A 17,177-nucleotide genomic window follows, 5' to 3' on the forward strand; every position below is an offset into this window, starting at 1 on the left:
CGAGGGGGGGGGGGGGGGTCCAGCCGTTCTGTCCACACTCCTGTCAGCCTGGAGCAGCCCAGGACCCCGGGCTCCACACGTAGCGCTGTGGATACCCAGGTCTCCTGGGGCTGCCATGGCCTCTGGCCAGATCACAGTCTCTGGACTGGGCCTTGCTTCATGGACCAGCAGCATGAGTCACGAGGGTCTCCCTGGACCCACACACTGGCCTCTCCCTGCACCTCAGACACTGCACCCGCAGCTGGACCCCTGCAGACAGCACCAGCTTGATGGCCCCATGGACTCTGGGCTCGATCCAGATGGGGGAGGGGTAGCAGTCCTGCCTGCCTGGCTGGTGGCCTGTCTACCCCTCAGCATCCTTGGCAAGGGGCACCTTTCTCCCTCGCACTCCCAGGAGGACCAAGGCCACTAGGTTGGAACTCTCTGCTGTCCCTCCTCAGGAGGCCCCTGTGAGGGTCTCTCAGCATCCTGGAGCCTATTCAGTGCTCTGGACCTAGAAGCCCTGAGAGAAGAGAAGAGAAGGATGGAAACCTAAGGCCCATGAGGGCTCCTACTCCTACTTCCTCTGCTCTCCCCTCTCCCTCTCCCCTGCCCTCTTGCCTAGGCCCTCCCTTTTGCCTCTGTCCCATGTCTAGACTTGGGTCTATAAGTAGGCCCCACTCCCCCAGCCGTGCCCCCGGGAACAGGCAGAATAAAGAGGTTGCCCATCTGGGGTCCCAAGTTTTAGGACTCCCTTCTCTTCTTCCTCTTCATCCTCCTTAAAGGGAGCAGGTGAGCCTTGAGCCGCCGGAATGCGACATTTGAAGGACCGGCGCAGGCCTCTCCCCCGCCCAAATACCTGGCAAAACAAACCCCAAACCAATGGCTTTTCTGAATTAGACTCACTGCGATGATGCTCAATTTTTAAACTGTGATAATGGTATTGTGGTTATACTTAAGCAACAGTTAGAGCATCCTTATCTCTTCTAGATACATACTAAAGCCTTTACAGATCAAATTATGTCTGTGATTCCCCTTAAATTAATCCAGCGGGGGAGGGGAAAGATTGGCCATATGCTGATCATTGCTAAAGCTGGGTGATCACACTCTGCTTTGTCTGGACTTGGCTTATTATCTCTTTTAATAGAAATGTTGTGCACGCACACGCATGTACGCACGTACACACACACACACACACACACACACACGCTCACCACTGAATCCTTTAGAGTACCAGCTCCAAGGACCAATCAAAGCTGCTTCTAAAACAATTATGGGACCCTGAGGTCTCTGCACCAGAAGAACCCCCCCCCCCCCAGCCCGTCCCAGCAGTCCCGGACACTCTCCTCCCCTCCCTGAGCTGGGAGCCAGGCTGGTGTAGACAGCAGCAGGAGCTGGGTGTGAATCCCCACTCTGCCCCACAGTCACGGCCTTCTCAGCTGTGCGTTTCTCACCTGTCAAGTGAGGACAGCACCCACCGCTCGAGGTTATGCAGCAGGATTCTGTAAGCTGCGCGAAGCCCCTCGCAGAAGACTGGTACAACAGTAAGCCCTTGAGAGTCGCTTGCAGTGGCAACGGCCCATTTTAGGAGCCAGCCTGACTGGGTAAGGAATACTAGAGGAAGCACTGTGGGGGCATGTCCAGACGGGTGTGAGTCTGCGCAGACTAAGCAGAGACAAGCTGCCCTCAGTGTGGACGGGCACCACCCAGGCGGCTGCGGCTCGGACAGAACGACGGCAGGGAGGGGCGAACGGGTCTGGCTCCCTCCTGCAGCTGGAAGGCTCTCCTCCCGTGGATGTCAGAATCGCAGCTGCTCTGGTTTCAAGGCTCTAGGACTCACAGTGGCAGCTTCGCAGTTCTGAGGCCTTCTCATCTGGACTGGGTCTCCAGCTTGCAGATGGCATGTTGTGGGATTTCTGAACTTTCATAATCACATGGGACATTCCCCTGATAAGTCCCCCCATCCAGATCCCTATCTACACATAATACATGCATGTATGCACATGTGTGTGGAGGTGGATGTGCACATCCTAGTCTCTCTCCGGAGGACCCTGGCTGAGACCTTGCCTCTGCACGCTTTTCTGCATGGGTGCCGTCGGTGGCACCTGGAGCAATGACTGCATCTTCGCTGTTCCCACTCACGTCCCTGTCAGTTACAGCCACTTCCTCGCTCCATTCACCCTCACAATGGCTCTTGATGGACATGGCTTCCAGACCTCCAGACCCCAGCCCCTCCTGGTCATTCTCCTCCAGACATACTGCAGGGGCCAAGGGGCTCTTGGAAGGCTGGCATTCGCAGAAGGCCCAGTGCTGGGTCAAGAGCAGAGTCTGTCCTGGCTGTGAGCCCTCTGCGTGCCCATGAAAGGCCGCCCCTGGCATCTGACATCCTCTGCTCTCCTCACCTCACAGCCTCTAGAAACTCCCATTTCTCTTGCATGTGTCATGAAGCAGCCATGTAGACACTCACATTTAATCCTCTCCACACCTGGGCAACAGGGAGTATCAACCCCACTTTACTGATGGGCAGGTGAGCCCCAAAAGCTCGGGACCTCGTCACCAGAACGAGGGCAGCTGGTGTGGGCAGGTGGCTGGGGGGCTGGCTGGGTCCAACTGCTGTCAGTAGGCCCTCTGCACCCCAGCTGGGCTGGCTTCAGGGGTGGTGATCCCACGAGGACTCCCCACACCCCGGCTGGTTCTGTTCCTCCATCTGAGCACAATCAGGGCCATTGCTGGTCTTGTCCTATCACTCCAGCCTGTGGCGGATCATCACAGTGAGTCCTGAGCCTGTCATCCGTGGCATTAGCTGTCCCTGACAGCTTCGTGTCAGCTGCATGTCTGATGAGCATGTCTTCTGAGTCCTCCGCCAATTTACGGATAGAAATGTTGAACAGGAGATTGTCCAGGGCAGAGCCTTGGGGACACTGCCGGAGACCCTCGTCCTGGCCTGACAGTAATCCAGGCTCAAGTCTTTGGGGGAGTAAATCAGTCCTGTCACTATCATCCCATCTCCAGTCCTCAAGGAGACCCTTATCAAACACCTGGCCACAGTCGAGACTGTTCAAAGTCCCTGAGCCAGTGTCTCCTCAAGCTCGCCTCTGCACCCCCAAGGAAAACGAGATACATTTGTTCTAGAAAACTGCATGCCAGAGAGCTGGGGTGCTCTCAGTGCTCAGATCAAGCAATCCCAGTTTAAAAGCCTGATGTGGCTTCACCACACACAGGGTAGAATCCGAATTCCTCAAGCTCCGCAGAGTGCTGGAAGACCAGCCCCAGCTCCTCCTGCCACAGAGGCCTTTATGGATCCCTAATGCCAAGTCCACGGCAGCCGCAGGGCCTTTGCACGTCTGTGGAATGTGTTCCCCCAAACTCGTCAGTCCAAGTGTCCCCCCGCCACAAGGCACTCTCCGTCCCACCCACCTCTCGTGCTTGTCACTGTCACAGAGTACCTTCTTTCTGTCTTCATCCTCTAGAACACGCATACTCCGGGAAAGCAGGGACTCCTGTTCACCACAAAGGCTTCTGCACGACAGCTGTGCTGGGCAGTAGCTCCCGTTCCGTCGGTATTTACGGAAAGTGATCGAACACGCACGCTTGCCTCTACGCTCTCTCATCTCTGAGGACGCCCTGGTGCACACCCCTGTTACCCTCCAGGCCAAAGACCGCCCAGCTTCCGCCCCTTGTTGCAGTCTTTCCAGCTTCGGTTCCATTTTCTGCTGCCCCACGACCACGCCCACATCCCATCTCTGGCCTCGAATCCTGGAGCTGGTCACATGACACTCACTACCCTCTGGGCCTGGTCCCGAGAACGCCCAGCCTCCGCAAGTCGGCCCTGTGGCAGAGCCCGCACCGACTCCCAGCAATCGCCGGGTTCCGGGAGATCTTTTCCTCATGGACCCTCAGCTTGGCTGAGTCCCACGTTAAGCCTGTCACCTGCATTTCCGGGAGTCTACCCTTTTTCTCCCCGGAGAAGTTTCGCAGGTCCTGGCACCTCTGCCGCGCTGTTTGCCTTCTCCTTCAGCTTGGTAAAAACCACACCATCTATCACTGCCTCTATCACTGTGAATCATTCAGGGAGGCTAACCCGGCTGCCGGCCTACTGACAGAGTGAGGCGGGGTGGGTGCCTGGCTCCAGCCCCGCCTCCACCCCCGCTTTACCCACCTCCAGAAATGATAGGTGTCTGCTGGTGGCCGTGTACTCAGAGGCTGCGCATCAAGCCAGCATTTGCAGTGTACGAGTTGTATAAAAATAAAGGCTATTGACTGCTTGGCACCCCTTCCCAGAATAATGACTAAGCAAGCATGCTGTTAGCTCCTCCACAGCAGTTCTGTGTACGTGATAACACAGAGCAAAGAGGAAAACTGCTATTCATCTGAGCCAAACAACGGAAAAACGCACGCAGAAAATTGTTAGTGCTGGAGGAGGACACCAAAACAAATATTTTCTTCCAGCTATGGCATTTTCAACCGAAGGCAAACACAGTACCCAGGCCTGGTGCTGGGCAACATGGCCCATTAGAGAGGGAAGCAAGGGAAGGGTCTGGAAGCGTACACAGACCTAGAGCTGAACTGTGGTCTGCCCACAGACTGACCACGACTCTGGGTGAGATTCGGACCTCTGTACGCGTCCGCATGGGTGGAGCAGCAGAACATGGCCGTCAAGAGGTCAGCCCCTGGAGGGTGGCAGACGCCTGACTCAAAGCCTGGGGATGGAAGGGGGCCGATTTTAGCAAGCCGCCTCAGGTTCTAGTTCAGGAAACAAGAGCTCGCACCTGTTGAGTGCTAACTGATGAGCCAGGCACCGCGCCGAACCCTTCACACACAGAACACTCATCCCGTACCCGACGACCGAGTGGGCTGGCGCGGCCGACTGGCGACAGCAAAGCCCCCTCTGTATCACACCTTCCTGCATCTGCAGCCTCGGTAGTTCTCTCTCCTCTTCATTCACTGAGAGAGATTGAAAAAGAGCTTGTGAACTAGGGCTTCACCTCCTAAGTCACCTGGGATTTGGCACCCTCCACGTGAACAACGCCAGGGTCACCTGCGGGCGCACGGCACACTGCATAGAGAAAACCCCGAGGAGCCTCGGCCACCGGCCCCAGCTGACTGCAGGTACGGGGTGAGCATGAGCCAAGTTCAGCCGCGCTCTGCCCATACCAGAAGAACCACCCAGCCGCACACGGGCACGACCACTGTATAAAAATGGAAGCGAAGTGAATCAGCGTAGGTTTAAGCTACTAAGCTTTGGGGTGGTTTGTTATACATCAAAACTGATACACATAGATCCGATCATCCCAGTTTTTGAAATGAAAAAGCCAAGGGACAAATAAATGAAGTAATTTTCCCGAGGTCATAGTATTACCAAGGGAAAGGCAGGTGAGCTGAGGCCATCTCGCTCAGACGCCGCTCTCTGAAGCACTAGGCTGCACCGCTCTGAAAACCAAGAGTGAACTGCTGCGGCTAAGAATCCTGAGTATGTACCTAAGTCAGGAAGCCAGGAAGACCTCTCAGAGGAAGCAGCATTTCAGCTGGGGCCTAAAAGAAAATAAGCACTTAGCCTGGCAAATGTAACAAAGAGCTTTCGAGACACAGAGGCCAGCACGGGCAAAGGCCCCGAGGCAAGCAGGGGTTGTCACGAGTCGGAATAATGTCCCCTGGGAGAGCACAGTTATGGGTGTGGAGAGGTACAGAGGGAGGGGAGGGGTGCGGTAGGAGTCGGCACCTGCCAGAGATAATTCGAAGGAACTTTATCCTAAAAACAGAGGACAGCCACTGGAGAGATTTAAGCAGGGAGGTGTCAGGCCATAGTTTCCATGGGGAAGGGGGGTTTTTCCTGGGACAACCCTGAGGAATGACAGGAGGGGACCGCGGCCTGAGCCCATAGTTACGATGCGTCTATTCGGTGTGGATATTAAGGCCAGCATTTGTCCCCACGAAGCCAAGAGGTGGGGAGCATCTTCAAGCCCGGGTTAGAACAGTAGCAGAGAGCCTGCGGTGGTGGAGCCGGCTGGGTCCCACATGGCTGCCGTGTGATTCGAGTCCTGGACGGCGGCGGCTTAGAAATACAGAACATTTCAAGAGAAGAATGGAGGAGAAAGGATTGCGACGCGGCCATCCTCCATGGGGGGCTTTCTCACTTGCCCTTTCTCTCTCTGTCTCTCCAGCTAACCCCGCCCCCCAAAATGACAAAAATGGGAGGAGGGATGGTAGAGAGGAGACTGCTCAGGAAGGTTAGAAGACTTATTCAGGTTTACCTAGGAGAGTGTTGGACTGGACCCCAAGTCCACGTAGCTCCTAAACCTCGATTCTTAGCACTGCCCGGCCCTCTCCAAACCTGCCCAGGTGGGGGAGAGAGCAGAGACTAGAGGCCAGGAGACCTGAAGCACACTTGAGCCAGCACTGGCCTTTCTAAAAGAGTGACCTAATGCGATTCACTTCCCGTCTCTGACTCTGTTTCGGGAAGGGCCAGATGTCCTCCAAAGACCCAGCCAGGGGCCAGGAGGAGGAGGCAGCAGAGGGCAGGAGCCGTAGACAGACAGGTGTCCAATGCGGGGACTGCAGGAGCCACGGTGAAAGGACAAGGGCGGCACCAAAGGCCCCAGACAAGGAGAGTCCTCCCTCACGGAGGCAGATGCCCGGTGTCCAGCCTGCATCTTCCCAGGCGTGACTCCACTCCAGCCTGGCCCGAGGCTGGGGGCATTGCTGTCTTTCCACGTGCATGTGAGGTAGGAGACAGGGACCCTAAAAACATAGAGTGTAGGTCAAAGTGGAATCGTGGACTGGCTAAGCTGGAAGGCAGAGACAAAGCAGCTTGGCCACTTGCTTGGAGAGAGCCCTGCAGCAGTGGCTCAGTGACTGACCTAGACGGCAGGACCTAGACCGAAAACGAAGGCTTTCTCCAAGCCCCACCACATTCCAGGAAGAGGATGAGATCATGGTTCTTACGCCCAAAGCCTCTAGGCAAAGACTGTCCTTACCTATGTACCCACTCCAAAATGGGAGACTAACTGGACCCAACCAGCATGTGCCCCTCCCCCCACGAGGGGAATGCAGGCGAGCCCCATGTGGAACAAGCCTGAACATGGCCCCTCGGACCCAGATAAAAACCCCTCAGCCCAGTTCCTCCTCAGCATTTTCTGGGATTCCCCCCTTCTGGGGAGCTCTGATCTTCCTTCCCGTTCCTTCAGTAACTCCCTGCGTGGCTCCACCTCCTCTCTGTGTCTGTGTGGCATCCTCCCGAGTGTGGGACAAGAGCCGTGTCTCATGCAAGTACTGAGCCCCACCACCCCTGTGCCCCGTGGGAATTAGGGACCCATGTCCCCTACCTCTGGTGCACATGTCACAGCAGCCGAGGTGGCCCCTGCCCACTGCGAAAGCTGCCTGTCCCCCACCATCTCCCCTCTACTACAGATTCGGGGTGCACTGGACTGCCTGGGTTGCCTTCCCCATGTGCACACCCCCCCAGTCAATGCACACACCGCAGGCATACACACACACTCATGTAAACACACACCCATACCTGTGCGTATACACACTCGTGCATACACTCCATAGCCATGCACACACAGCTATGCACATTCACAGCCATCCTTGTATACGCACACGGCACAAGTAGACACACACACACACACACACACACACACACACACACACACATGAATACATGCCCATAGCCTTCTTGCTTGGAAACCCAGCAGGGAAGAAACCAGGAAGGACGGCGGACCCACCTCTCTTGCCTCCTTCAGTTTGGCGTGAAGGGGACTGAGAGAAACGATGGGTGCAGTTGCCACTCCAAGGCCAATGTGCCTGTTGCAGAGGAACCTGGAAGGCCCCTGAGTTCGGTCTGCTGGGACCTCATGGGGACCAGGGGAGCTTTCGGCCCCCCACCCCCAACCCCCTCCTTTCTCCAGGCCCTGGGGAGGATTAAGTGAGATGAGGGTTGTGGAAGCACTCTGTAAATTGTAAGGAGCGCTATGCAAATGTTAGCGGCTCCGACTGAGAGGCCTGTGGTGCCGAGACCCAGCCTGATGCAGGCTTCCAGCCGCTGGCTCCCAGTCACAGCTGGAGCCGGCTGACTGAAGGCAGGAAGTCAGGAGTCACTCAGACCTTGGTCTCTAGGTCTGCAAAATGGGGACAGTGTTGCCTACCCAGCTAAAGGAGTAGACCGCGACAACCCCTGTTCCCAAACGTCAAGTCTGGACTTGCTACTCTTCTCATTTCTGAGCAGAGGGCTTCGTGCATAGTAGATGGAGTTTGTAGAAATGCCCTTGGCATACACTTAGAATCTGATAAACGCCCATCCCTTCCTGCTACACTTTTTTTTTTTTTTTTGCTATAGGGCACGTGCACTGGCCAGACAGACAGAGACAGACAGACAGAAAGCAAGAAATCATCCCCCAGGGAGGATGGCCATGCCTCAATCCCTTCACCTCCATTCTCCTCTTGGGATCTTGGGCACACACGCACACACGCCCGGCATGAGTTTTAAGCCACCAGGTCCGGGACATGAACCGCGGTCTACTACGCGGGAGTCCAGCGACATAGCCATTACGCTAACTGCTGGTCCCCTTGCTACACCTCTCTTTGAAACACCTCCTGCTCAAAGCTGTGCCCCACAGTTCCCTTTTAAGCTTGAGGTTCTAGTCATCTCTGAACCACAAAGTACCACGGAACCTTCTCTACATACACACAGGAGTCCCCGGGGTGTGGTTCAATATGCAGATTCCCAGGGCCAGCAGATGGTGTACTGATGACATCGCTGGGTCCCACGTAGTCGAACTCAGTTTGAATCCCGGACCTGGCAGACACATGTGCGTGTGCGCCCAAAATCCCAAGAAGAGAATAAAGGAAAAGGGATTGTGATGTAGCCATCCCCCAAGGGAGTGATTTCTCGCTTTCTGTCTCTGGTGAGCGCAGAGCAAAAATCTCTCTTAAGAATGCAGGTTCCAGTGGTTGGCGTAATGGCTATGTTGCTGGACTCCCATGTAGTTGACCGCAGCTCGAGTCCAAGACCCAGAGGCTTAAACTTACGCTGGGTATGTGTGCGTGGGTGCATGCCCAAGATCCCGAGAGGAGAATGGAGGAGAAGGGATTGCAGCGTGGCCATCCCCCCTGGGGGGTGATTTCTTGCTTTCTGTCTCTCTGTCTCTCTCTCTCTCTGTCTTTCTGGCAAGCACACACACCCTATAGCAAAAACCTCTCACAAGAAAAAACAATGCAGGTTCCTGGGCACCCTTGGCCAAAAGGCAATTTGCTTTGCCTAGAATGGGCCCAGGCACCTGTATTCTGAGCAGGTATCCTTTCTCTACCTCCTAGCCTCTGCCCTCACCCAGGCTTCCATTCTCCCATGCCCACCTCCAACAGCGGCTAGAAGTGAGGTAGCCCCTGGAGACCCCCAGCTAGGTGTGTCTTTCCCTCTAGAGGTTTTGCAGCGATTCCGGCCTATTGGTCAGGACTGGCGGGTCAGCCTCAGAAAGCCGTGGGAGTGCGACCTCCCCCTTCTCCACAATGCCTCTGCCCTCATTCCCTCCCCAGGGAGCAGATGTGAGGTGGACCAAGGATGCACAGGGTTGGGGGGATGAGGGATTCAGTGAGCTGGGGAATGAGACAGGAAATACTAGGAAATAAATACAGCAATAAAGGAGCTTCGGCTGGGAGCTACAGAGTGATTCTTATTGTTCAAATTATCTTTAAAACTTTTCATTTGAATCTGTTTAATAAGGGAAGGCTTACCCCAAGGAAGAGGTATTTTTTTAATGTGACTTGGGAGCTGAATTGGAAAGAACGTTGCAACAAAGATATTAAAAAGGGGATTAAACCAAACCACTGGTGGCCCATCTCTGCAGGCTCCCACAACCTGCGACACAGCTCCCGAAACCATAAAATTAAATTACAAAGGGGGACACGGAAGTGGGACGTTAACCATGATTCATCTCCCTTCGCTGCTCATGGCTCCTCGTACTAAGCACACATGGAAAGGCTGTTCTGAAGGGCTCCTGGTGTCTGGGGAGAGCTCAGGTCTTGAAGGCGCACCAAGCCCCTGCCCTTGCTCCACTCCCTGCATGATGGGTGACCTCGCGGAGCCTCATCTACAAAACGGAAATAATACTGACCATCTGCTGGGAAGAGTTGCTATGACAATGAGATGAAACAAAATTAAAACACAGAGCCTGGCACACATAAGGTGCTCAAGAAAACACTAGTTCCCTTCTCTGCAGCCTAAAGCAGAGGGAGGGAACAGCCCCAAATGTCTTGGCTCATTGATATCCTGGCCCTTCATCCCTCAATGTTTCCTCAGATGACCGTGACCCTTTGCTTGGATCCTGGCCACCTCTGAGCTTCCCCTTCTTGGGATGACATTTTTATAGCTCGTCCATCATCGACTTCCCCATTCATTCATACACCGAGTGCCAGGAACTCAGCTGGGCGTTGAGGAGACGAAGATGAGTAAGACTTAGCCCTTGGCCTTAAGGAGGCCATGGCCAAGTGGAGGAGGAGGTGTTGCCCCCAAGCAGCATACAGCACGTGCTAGATGACCAGCACCTCCTCAGAAGTCTCACGTCAGAACCGCAGTGACATTTCTTACCGGCTGCTGGGTCCTCCCCGCTGGCCAGTGGTCAACAAGAGAGCGGGTTCTGAACCGACTCTTCTGTTCCATTGACCTCATGGAAAGACCCACACTGTGCAGTCCTGGGAAGAGTTTGTTTCATGATGGCCTCTTCTGCTATCTCTTATTAGACAATTTGAATGATAAAGAAACCACCATAATGTTCTCCCATTTGCCCTAGTTGTCAAGAATCTCAAAGCAAAATTCTGTCCTCAGCTGAATAGTTTCCCTTAGCTTAAGTTTCTGAGCATGTGACTCTCCTCTCCACATACTGCTTTCCTCTCGTTATTTCACCCTTGAAAATAACAACGATGACGATGCTGCTGGTGGTGGCGATGGTAAACGCGGTGTCCTTGCCTTGTTCCGGGTGTGGGGAGAGCTTTACATGCACTATTACATTAGCCTCCACAGTAGTCCTTTAAGGCAGTCACCAAAACTTTTCCGTTTTTCAGGTAAGGAAAGTAGGGCACAGAAATTCTGACAAACGTGGCGACAGCGAGGAAGTGCACTAGGTCTCTAATCTGCCTGTCTGCCTATTTCATTGTCATCTGAGCCACCTTACAACCTTTGGGAAAGAGGTAGAACAGTCGGAATTAAAAAAGAAGAACTTGGAAGAAAGAGAAAAAAAATATGTTGAATGGGGTGAGCTGTGAAGACCTCAGATGCAGTAAGGACACACTAATTCTAGATCTTTAAGGACAGGTAGGATTTGAACAGGCAGGGATATGGGAGGAGGGGCTTCCTGGTATTGGAAGTACCTCAACAAAGGCGATGCACCTGCTGATTGACAGAGTGTACACAAGAGATACACCTCAAAGACGTAGGTAGGGTCATGGCAGAGACCCTTGAAGATCAAGTCGAGGAGTCAGAGGACAATGGGGAGCCATCGAAGATGCCTGAGCAGCCTGGTTGAAGCACTCCAGAAGAAGGAAGCTGGGGAGAGGGAGGACATTCTGGAGGGTCAGGAGCCAAATGTAGTGAGGCGAGATGAAGTGGCAGAAGAGAGCCGAGCAGGAGGCCAAGGCATCAAAGGCCATCAACAAGGAGGACAGGCAGGAGACAGGAGGCCTCATTTGATGTCCTAGTTCATATGGCAGACAAGGTGGGGAGCACGCGGGTGTCAGTGTGAACGAGGTGTCGAGACCCAGCCCTGGGGAACTCGCGGGAGGCAGACATTCGCTTCAGCGTAGGGTCTCAGTGCAAAGGATTCCAAGCTATGGCCCAAGGGGCCGCTGCAGCAATGCACAAAATGTTGAGAGGCCCGAGGACGTGTTTTAGGCTGACGCGTGTGCAGCAGCTTTCCCAGGTTCTGCTGGGGGTGTTCCACTCCTCCAGAGGGAGGACGTGCTAGCCTGGAGCCCTCTCCTCCGAAGACCTTCAGAGCTGGTGGCTGAGTTGCCACGTATGAGTCTTGGCTCTATCACCATCATCTTCAGCTTTTAAGGTTTTTTAAATAACCATATAAGAACATATGTATTGCAAGCAATTTTTCCCCCCAAAAGTAGAGTTCATGCAATTGTCATTGGTGGTGTTTTTTAAAGTCCATTCATTTATGTCTTTCATGAAAGAGAGAGAAAAAAAAAAAACAGGTGCCCTCAACAGGGGCTCATGCCACGATGCTTTCCCAGTCTTCCCAGACAACCAAGGCCCCAGGCACACGCTCAGCCCATGCAGAACCCCGATCTACATGGCCAGCACGGCCGAGCGGCCACTGCACGGCACCACCGCACCACCGTGGCCCCGCACCACCGTGCAGTGTTTAATAACAGTGGAGGGCTGTTATCAAAGGGCGGCTTTGTTGGGAGAGAAAGTCCAACAAGACAGCACTTCAGGGCCCAACGTCTTACTGGTTCCATCAGCTCGGCCTTGGGAGCCAACAGCACAGGTCTGCTAAGGTCAGTCAGGACAGCTCTTCCAGCAACAGACAACCCTGGAAGGCTGCCCAGCAGGAAATCACATCTGATTTTTTTAAATGCTTAAATGAATTTCTTTTATTTCTGTAGCTTTCTCTTCCTACGACAGTCTGGCTTGGGATGATGCTCGCCAAAGCCTTTCCACTCTGCAGACCAAGTTCTGTCTGACTGGGACAGATAGGAAGGTCCTGGTACTGCCTGAAGGCCTGGAAGCAACCAGAGAAGCTGTTCCAGGCCACGCTCCTCCACCCTTGCACACCCTCCAGGGGACTTCTGCCTCTGTGCACCTGCTGGACTCTTCCCAAGGGCTGTTCTTCCTCTTTTCAGGCCCTAGTGCACAGGACACAACCACAGACACCTCTGCAGGTATAACTAATCATGGCACTCTCTGCTCCCAGAGAACTGTGCTGTGAGTGTAGGGGTGTCCTCTGCTGATCCTTCAGCTGTCTCCCCTCACTTCCTCCAGGAAGTCTTCCCTCTGTCCCGAGCCTGGGCTGGCTCACGTGTCTGCTCAGTGTGCCCTCGTCAGAGCACATATCATGATGTGCTGTGATCTGCATTGTGCAGGACACTGAATCTCACAAAGCGGGCCAGAGACTGTCCCCGTCTGCCCACAATCGTATTTTTGATCTACATAATGTCCAGCATGGAGCAGGGAGAAAATAAGTATTTGTTGAATGTCAATGTCACATTGTTGGATGTGTCTGTGTTCATCCCACCTACTGGGGTGACACTGGGGGCTTACTGAGGGAGGGACACCTGTCCTGCTTATCTGTATCTCTGGGACCCGCGCAGGGCTTGGCACTGAGAAGACAACTGTATGCGTTTGCTGGATGAATCCAGAAGTGAACAAATGCCTTCTCACAGTCAAGGTGACGAGGTCAACGGCAAGACCCAAGCCCCCATTCTGACGCTGTGAAGCATTCGTGACAGGGAAGTGAATGAATGCATACATAATCCTCGAATATGAGCAAATGCCTTTCCACGATTCTCTAAGCCCACAGTTTAGACAAATGAATAGATAACTGGACAAGATTCTAGAGTTCAATCAACACTAGAGTGAACTTTCTGTGTCTCCCCAAAAGCCCGTTTCTTCCTATTTTTTCCTCCCCACCTCTGTGAATTGTCCAACCAGAGGCACAAGCTGAAAAGCCTCGATTCATCCTCAACCCTTCGTGTGTCCCACACCCTCAGCAGGTCTGGTTTTTCTCAGAATACACACTGAATTCCCCCCATTTCCATCCCTCCAGCAGCACCGTGGTCTGCCTGCTGGCCGTGAGATCCCCTTTTCCCAGGTCCTCACCCCTCCCTGCACTCCAGGCACGTGTTCCTCTCCAATGCTTCCACTTCGGGGCCTTGGCATTCGCTCTCCCTCCTGCCTGGACACCCTTCTCCAGATCGTCACTCGACTGACTCAGGTCTCACCTCAGTCGATCTGACTCCCCATCTCAAAGAGCTCTCTTCACTTTGTTTTATTCCCATCATCGGAACATTGTTATCTGCAATGACCTTGTGTATTTTTTTGTATAATCAGTCTCCCCCAACTAGAATACCAATTATTTTCACATGCGGAAGTCCTCACAGTTTTGCATTTACATCTTTTCTGTTTTTTGTTTTTTTTTTCCCCCTTCTTGACTGTCAGCTCCGGGAAGACAGGGTCTTATCTGATTCTCACCTCTAATTCCATCATTATTGACAGTGCTGGACCAGGCATAGGAGATGCTTAATAAATGTTTGTTGAATGAAGAACTGAATTTGTGAGAACTGAAGTGAATGAATGAATGAATGTGCTTTTCCTGGGGGAGCAGTGTGAGCATGGTGTTAACAAGAATACAGAATGTTTACAGAGGGTCCGATCTGCACAGACTGCATCACCCCTGGATTACTGTACTTGCTTCTGGGAGCTTCACTGCCACAAGGACCGGCAGTGTGGACAGGACTGAACAAGTCGGCATGTGAAAGGAAATAGAAAAACAGAGGCATTTAGCTTGTAGAGACAAGAAATCCTAGGAGAAATATCACTGCTGTCTTGTTCTACCTAAAGAGCTATTGAGAGGGGGGATAGATTTGATCTGGAGCCCTAAGGGCAGCATACAGATCAATGGGTGTTAGTCTGATAGACAAAGTTCAGCTACAGAAAGAAACTGGCCTTTTGAGAAAGTTCCTAGCAAGGGAAGGGGCTGTCTTAGGAAGTAGTGAGCTCCTGGGGACAGCAGGTGGCATGGTGGTTAAGGTGCTGGACACTCCCACATGGCCAACAACAGTTTGAGTCCTGGACCTGGTGCCTTGCTTTCTCATTTCCCTCTCCCTCTCTCTGGTCAAATTAAAATAAATGAATGAATAAATAAAATTAAATAATAATTATTTTTTTTTAAATGGAAGTAGTGAGCTCCCCATCTAAGAAGTGCACGAACACACAACCACTTGGCAAGATGTCGAGAAGAGACTCAAGCAGCAGAAGGTGGCCTCCGACCAAGGTCTTTTTCCAACTGAAACACTTGGGTCTGTACGATAAACAGATAAAGCCAAGAAAAAAATTCTGACTGGCAAGAGCTCTAGGACTTAATTATCTAGCTCTCTGATAGAAGAAAACATCACCAAAAACAGATCAACAAAAGACACAGTGGCTAGACCGACTAGCTGAGACACGTCTTGGAGATCTCAGGGCATCCGGCAACACCATGGACAGATGCCTAGATCTGAAACCCATCTATGATCTCTCAGAATGCGGCTCCTAAATATTTGGGCTATCCCAAGATGCCTCAGATTCTAGGAGAAGACAGCCAACATTATCCATAATGGCTAAGACATCCTTGGGTTTCATCTCTGATGCTCTGTCACATCTTAACAGTAGGAACTTGGGTAAAGAAATTAACCGTTCCATGGGGGACCAGCAGTTGGCGTAACGGCTATGTCGCTGGACTCCCATGTGGTTGACCATGGTTCAAGTCCTGGACCTGGTGGCTTAAATTCACACCAGGCACGATGTGGCCATTCCCTCCCCCCCGCCCCTGCCCTGGGGGATGATTTCTTGCTTTCTGTCTCTCTGGTAAGTGCATGCACCCTATGGCAAAAACCTCTCAGAAAGAAAGAAAGAAAGAGAGAGAAAGAGAAAGAAAGAAAGAAAGAGAGAGAAAGAGAAAGAAAGAAAGAAAGAGAGAGAAAGAGAAAGAAAGAAAGAAATTGACCTTTCCAAACCTCAGGTATCTTAACTGTACAGAGCATTTCATTTAAAAATGGGGGAGGGAGCACTGAAATCAAAATGGCATGATTTTGTAGTTATGATTACATCAATGGACTCCCACGTGGTCGACTGCAGTTCAAGACCCAGACCCAGTGGCTTAAAACTCATTCCGGGTGCTTGTGAGTATATGCCCAAAATCCTAAGAGAAGAATGGAAGAGAAGGGATTGTGGTATGGCCATACCTCCCCCCACCCAGGGATGATTTTCCACTTTCTGCCTCTCAGTCTCTCTCTGTCTCTCAGGCAAGTGCATGAGTCCTACAGCAAAAATCTCTCTAAAAATAACTAACTAAATAAATAACTCTGCGATAGACACATTGACATTCACTAGTCTATTCTCTGTGTTTGGAAATTTGTATAACAAAAAGTTTAAAATGCTGAATTTTAAAGAGTCCCGACCTCATGCAATGATTGTAGGCTTAAAGCAGTGATCATCATTCTTAGTCAAGGGATTTTTATAAACCTTAATTATCACCATATCCCCGTCATCATCCAACGACCGTACGGAACGCACAGCGACCATCTCCAGATAGCAGATGAGGAAACTAAAGCTCAGGTTCCTTAGTGCACTAGTTCTGCAGCTGGCAGAGGGCTGACGCGTGGCCTGAACCAGAGTGGCCTGACTCCACCCGCACAGCTGCCTTTATTTCCAGAAGAGCTCCTCATGCGCCACTTGGCTGAGAGCGACGTGATTATGCTCTCGTTTATCACCTAAGTCTCCGGTTTCCCAGGTCTTTCTCAGTAGCAAAAGTCTTTAAAAACGCAGGCGGACTCAGAACTCCAGCAAGTAAAACTGACCAAGGCCAGACGGCTCTGAAGGAAGTGGGGTGGGGGCCCAACAATCATCCCCTTGACTAGAGGGAGGTTCCCGAAGGGCTCTAGGGTCTCGGGGGCATATTCTGGGAACACAGAGCTGAAGCCAGCAACAACAAAAGCCTCCAGACCCTAAGAAATACACGTTCAGGGCAGCCTCGTTGGCTTGATGCATCTTTCATCCCCATCACATTTGATCCTCATTATCAACTCTGAGGTGGACAAGGCAGGGCACATCATCCTCAATTTGCAGATGAGGAAATCAAGCCCAAATGGAGTTAAGCAACCGGCCCAAGGTGCGTCACTGCAGTCCGGGGCCAAGTGCAGACTGGAAGTAGAGACTGCCTCCATTAAAGCAGCGTGACCTGGCAGAGAGGGTGCTGTCTACTGGAAATTGCTCCTGACCCTTGGTCCACAGAGTGGACGATCAGCTCTTTGGCTACTGAGAGCCCAGCACAGCCCCACGGGCCCCTCTGCCAAGGCCCTGTCCCGCAGCAGATGGCAATGGGCAGAGGAGAAGGGCTCGGTGCCACTGAATGGCCTGTCAGCAGGATTTTGGCTGTAGACAGGCTGTCCCCATCCAAGCCCTGTCGTGCTGAGTGCAGGGCGGGGGTGGGGGCGGGGTG

General features: G+C 52.7%; 1 protein-coding gene across 1 annotated transcript in view; it reads right to left on the reverse strand.

Moving 5' to 3' along the window:
• CUNH1orf94 (chromosome unknown C1orf94 homolog) overlaps positions 1-17,177 on the reverse strand; it is a 57,499-nt gene that overhangs the window by 38,524 nt on the left and 1,798 nt on the right.

Source organism: Tupaia chinensis, unplaced genomic scaffold, assembly GCF_000334495.1.
Source record: "Tupaia chinensis unplaced genomic scaffold, TupChi_1.0 Scaffold000573_1, whole genome shotgun sequence".
NCBI lineage: Eukaryota > Metazoa > Chordata > Mammalia > Scandentia > Tupaiidae > Tupaia > Tupaia belangeri.